Below are 6000 nucleotides of genomic sequence, written 5' to 3'. Positions count from 1 at the left end.
GCCACTTAGGATCATCCAAAGCGGCCTGATGACCAAGTCTCAGACCACTGGCCCATCCAACTCTGGCAAGGGCACTCCAGGGTTGCAGACAGGGGATGTTCCCAGTCCGGTCCGGAGATGCCAGGGATTGATCCAGCGACCTCCTGCATACAAAGCAGGGACACTGCCTGCCCCTGACCAAGGTCCGTTTCCCACCTCACCCCTTTCTTCTCTCATTGTAAGAATAGAATCGGGCGGTAGCCCTCGAAAGACGGATGCGTGCCACTCTGGCTCAGTTCCTCGGAGAGTAAGAATGAAAGAAGTAAAACATGTAAAGGGAAAGTAGAGGAAGGCCCGGCTGAAGACATCTCTGCCATCTTTGAAAGCAACTGGTGCCTTGTGGTTCCCACCGAGTTAGACCAGCGGCTCGTCCAACTCAGTATTGTCTACACTGACTGGTAGCCGCCCTCTAGGGTTTCAGACCGGAGACTTTTCCCTCTTAAACTTGGGATCTCCTACATGCAAAGAGGATGCCTGCCACTGAACTATGATCCTTTTCTCAAACAAGTCCCCTCTATTGAAGGTACCCTAGCGTAATAAAAGGGCCCCGCTGCCTTCCCCGGCACTTCTCTAGAATTGGACTCTCTGATCCAGTCGTGATCCTAGGTAGTACAACTCGCAGGATTTCACTTCGTTAATGGACTCAGAACTACAGCCTCTGGTCTTTTGGATCTCCCTGCTGTATTGCAGCAGAATGAAAGATTCACCTTCCCGGCACCTTCTCACCAGGCTGATCTTACCACCACATACTCAAAGTGTGATAAAGGGTTTGGCTGATTTGTAAAAAGGAGTAACAAGTCCGCATTGCGTGATCTTGCTCCTTCTTTATAGCAGATGCGCCGTTATCTGACTCTCTCCCCACCCCGGTTTAAGAAAGTCAAATCTTAGGGACCGGTTGCTGCAGACTGTAAATTCTCTTTTGAAATCAAATTGCACGCCGATCCGGCTTACCAAGATCGCATGTCGATTACAACCTCTCTTTTTTTCCCTCAGCAGACTGAGAAAGTGATTTGCTTGGGGAGCCGTTGAACGGTGTAAATCCTCCGCATGTCTGCTCAGAAGCATGGCCACTGAGTCCAACTGGACTTACTCCCAGGTATCAGTGGGGACAGAGCAGCCTAAACCAGAGCAGTCTAACGCCCAACGGTTTTCGGATCCGCCAGGATGAGAACCAAAAGCGGAGCTCTAAATTAAGAGGGGAGAGAGGCGGGAAACCGGATTTCGTCGCGAGGCACATAACCTCGTTAAAAATACTCGCCCGCACGGGTCCGCGGGCTTCCTGCAGCCGCGCCTGAAATGCGGCGCGGAGAATCAACTCCGGTTTGTAAATGCCCACCTGAGGGCTTGGTCAGTGTCAGACCCCCGAGGTCACGTGCTCGGTCTGCCGCTCTTCCATGGTTTCTACCGCGTCTCTCTTTCCTGTGAGTAGACAGTAACAAGGGATTGACCCTTGCGGGGGGAGGGGGCGTCTCTGCTTGTGGGAAGCCCAACCGAGGCACCACCTTCGCCAGGTGCATCAGTGACAGATGTACTAGAAGGTATATATAGGTATACTCTGTGAGTGTGTGAATCAAAGACCAGAACGGGGTTCATATGAGGACCCCAGAATTAATTACTCAAGCGGAAGTAAGCCGATCTTTCTTGTATTTAGCTTCCTCCAAATTCCAAGCATCGGGAGGTGAGATTTTCAGACCTGAATGAATACATTATTGACACTCGTGATCTCGTCTCGCAGTTATAAAGAGAGTTTACAAAGTCCAGGCTTCTGTTATTGTTTGATTTCGGATATGTGGGTTTTGGGGGGCGGGGGAGGGCATAACATCGTTAGGCTGGGACCGTTTATAACCCTTTTAGAGAGAGACTATTTCCCAGTCTCCCTTGGTATCCTCTTCACACTAACCCGGTGGGACTTAATTCGGAGTAGTTTAGGATCTAGCGGCAAGTGCCTCCCAGCCAAAGCCACAGATTGTCTAAACCGCAGTCCTTACATTTCCGACATGCAGAGTGCCCCGTCAGTCTTTGAAGTCCTTGGTTTAAGCAGATTGATAGCCCAAATAAGTTTACCCAGAAGTAAGTGGCACTAAGTTCAAGCAACTTCCTAATAAATGGGGTCGATTGAAACAAAAGGGTATCGGGTGTCTCGTCCCCCCTGTTCCCCCCTCCCCAGTGAACATGTTTAGTTAACCTTCGCCTGGCAGAGGAAGGGGACACAAGGAGACCACCTGGGCTGGAGCTCTGATGTTTCTCTCTTTGTTAAGAATTTACAGCGCAATTAAAGTAAGTCCTACTGAATTCAGTGGGGCCATACTCCTAGGTAAATGGAGTTAGGATTTCAGCCTTACCTACTTACCTGGGAGCAAGCCCTATTGAAAGCAATGGGACTAACTTCTGGTAGACAGGGGTAGGATTGCGCTGACAATCCCTAAATCGGCTGAAATATCCGTGTATGTCAGCAGCAAGGTTGTGTGAATCGCAGTCATACTGTCCTTGGGACATAAGACTAACTCTCCTCGCCCCCCCCCTTTACCCCCATGTATCTCATTGGAAAGGAGTTGGAAATGTCTGCCACGGGAATAGCTGCAATTCCATCCTGAACAGACTCTTTTGGAATAACACTTACTGATGTCCAAATCAGTGGCACCGACTTCCGTTACATATGTTTTGGAATTAATAGGCCCTGACCGGAAGGGGTAAAATATCAACCTAAGGGGCACGATTCGGCCGAACCGAAGGTCTTTTAAGTCCCACTGCGATGATTCTTAGCTTTTGTGGCAACAGTGTCTTATTTCAACTGGAGTCACTTTTGAGGAACCATAGTTAGGATTGCTCTGCGCTCTTAGGATCGTGCGTGCCGTGCTCACCGTTCAGGACAGAAGTGGGGGTCAGGATGTCGTCCACCTATTCCCCATCTCCGTTGCAACCAATGGCCAAATTTCCCCGTTGATTTCCGCGGTTCTGAATTTGCACGCAGAGGATCGTAGCAGTTACCTGCGCTCCAGAGGAGTGTACCCTTTTATCCCGGTATGCCACTCGAAACAGTGAGATATTTACAGGAGAATATTGCACGGCGGTTTGTTTGTTTGTTATTTCACGATCTCAATCTCCAAGGATGCAATCCTATGCTCACTTAAATGGGAATAAGTCTCACTTAACTCCGTGGGACTTAATTCTGAGAATACCGACATAGGATCGCTCTGCATGCCTCTCCTAGGATCTTTGGAATAGGATGCCCTCCCTCCGCGACCGCCTTCTTCTTCTTCTTCTTCTTCTTCTTCTTCTTCTTCTAATTTTATGAGGCTCTTTTATCCGACCCTTCATTTCTAATCGCTTACAGATCCTCGCTGGGGAAAAGGAGAGGGTAAGATTCTCTCCACGTCTTAGTGGTGGAAAATATATATTGGGTTCCTTGCGCGGGGTTGGGTCTAGAGGAAAACGGGCGCCGTCTTATTAATAAAAGGGAGTAGAAAAACCAAAACAGAACAGGCGGGAGAACTGAACTTTTCTGGAGCGATTGTCGCGATGGTAGACAGACAGGAAGCAGCTGGTGTGTCTAAACCGCCCCGCTTCGCTTCGGTTTCAAGGCTCTCCGCCCGCCGCCAGACTCTCCCAAATATTTCTCTTTCAGACAAACCTGTCGGTGCTCCGAGGGAACGACGATCCAGTGACAACTCCGCTCAGGATTTAAAGACCGGCGTGCGGGGCATTTAGATTTCCCACCCCCTCCGCATTTTACAACATGCCGGGTTCATTCCCTTCCACCCCTTCAGTTATAATAAACTGGGGTGACTGACGACGAATCTAGCCGTCTGAAAGGGAACAAACCCCGCTTTTGGGATCCCAGGCGGTTTCTCGTTGCTTTTCTGGACACTTTATTTCATTTTGGAAGGAAAATCCGGTTGAAATCAACTGGCTCCAGGGGCACGCGTTTAGGATCGGGGCGTATTCTAAATCGGCTGAAGTTCAAGCACACCTCCAACTTTACAGGCGTCCAGGTAGACGAGGAGTGGTAGCCTAGCAGGCAGGCATACTCAAAAGCAAACCCCATTTCTTCAACGGGGCTTACTCCCTAGTTAACACACCGCAAGCCCCATTGAATTCAATAGATCCTACTTCTTAGTAGACCTGCTTAGGATCCCGCTGTTAGTCTCTTTGGGTGACATTGTCTTGCAAGTAGACTACAAGTAAACACACTTACGACGAACGAATAATTTGATTTCCAGGTAAACATGCTTAGGCTCCGGTTGTATGCCTGGAAGGTCAGGGTTCCTGAGGAGTAAATAACTCCAAATTTTAGCGACACTTAACTTCAGCGTTCTTTTATTTTCGCTGGATTTTAGCATCGCGCAGGAAATAAATCCTGGAAGGCAGCAGGCAGTATCTAATCTAGGGCGTTTTGTTTGTTTACGGTATGAGAAAAGATTATTTGGTGGAAATAAAAGGCGTCGATTATTTAGGAGCGTGTTGAGCGGAGGAGTAAAGGGAGAATGAGGAGGGGTGGCCGCAGAAGCCAGCAGGTGACAGGAGCTCCTTTGTGACGAGGTTTCTTTTCTTCTTCTCTTTAAAAGCAGGCTTCCTTGTTTAATTCTTCAGATTTACGTTTCACTACAGGATGTAGTGTTGAGGGATTTTTTAGATTCCAGGTTGGTCCTTGAGTGGGAGGGGAAATGTATAGATGCCCCAATTGCACGTCGACTCGCACTGGAAACGCAGCGTGCAATCCCGGTCCTTGTGTCTCTCCCACTGAAATCACTGGATTTTCTTTTTTTGGTAAAAAAAAAATCTTGCCAGGATCGTGACCCAATTTTGTGCAAACATATTGACAACGAAAGCACCGCCGCCACTGATAACAAGCATAACTGACAAGGAGTCTCAATGCTTGTTTTGAAGAACCGTTGATGCCGCGGCTTTCATTTTAGGCTTGGCGGAGTCATGGGGACCTCGGTTGCGCTCTTATGATCCTCAGCACCGCGGAGCTTGGCCTTGTCATAGAGCTGTCAGCGGTTCCCCGCGGTGTTTTTTTTCCCGACCCATGAAGGACAGCCGCTACCACCCTGCCCGCTTCACAGAAGTGGAGAGCCCGATCCTATGCGCGTTGCTCTGGGAAGGCAGTGCCACTGCACTCGGCGGCGCTTACGTAGAAGGAAAGGAGCAGCCGCTACACGGAAGAAAGTCAAACTTTGCTCCGTGGGAATTGACTCCCGAGTGAGGAAGGCAGAGGACGGGAGCTTCAGATGCCTCGCCTGGTCCCCCGATTCAGGTGCGCGCGTCTCATTGGAAGGAGGAAGCCCCGCAGATCTTACAGTCTTCTGGAATCCACTCCCGGCGCCTTCTTCTCTGAAATGCGCCCTTTGGAGTGGTCCTAAACTGGGGGCAGGGACTGGATCACAATAAGCAGAACGTGCTGAGGCCCCAGCTAGTCTTATCAGGACGGATCTGTCATCACCTCTCCATTAAGCCAGAGACGCGACGTTGTTCGGATCCGTAGAATAAATTCAGCGTAAAGACCGTGTTGCCCACTGCTGACGGATAGCTCCACCGAGAAGCGAACTGGCAGGACTTGGAGCAGGGTCGCCCACCTTTCCCCCCCTCCCTCCTCAAGGCCTTCGGGCCTCGCCTTCTGAGTTGCCCGAAGAACCTGCAACTGCGGGTTTCAGCCCAAATCACAACGTTAGGCATCTGAGGGTTAAAGGACAGCGGAGAGGAATCGAGGCCATTCAACTGGGCTGGAAAATTCGCGTTCCGCCTGCGGAGGACTCTGTCGAACCCACCTAGGCCAGCAGGTCAAGGGTCAACTCCTGATAAGAATGAGCGCTGGCGGTGGGATGGGGTGATTATAAACACGAGGCAGAAGGAGTGGATCGCTCTGGGGATTCCGGGCGGAGTGGGATCCACCTGGAAGTGGGACAGGGTAAGCCCTGGATCCCTTGGACCATGTTGGGGCTAGGAGGGATGTCACACTAG

This window comes from Rhineura floridana, chromosome 4 (genome assembly GCF_030035675.1).
Source record: "Rhineura floridana isolate rRhiFlo1 chromosome 4, rRhiFlo1.hap2, whole genome shotgun sequence".
Classification (NCBI taxonomy): domain Eukaryota; kingdom Metazoa; phylum Chordata; class Lepidosauria; order Squamata; family Rhineuridae; genus Rhineura; species Rhineura floridana.
This window is presented reverse-complemented; position numbering follows the sequence as displayed.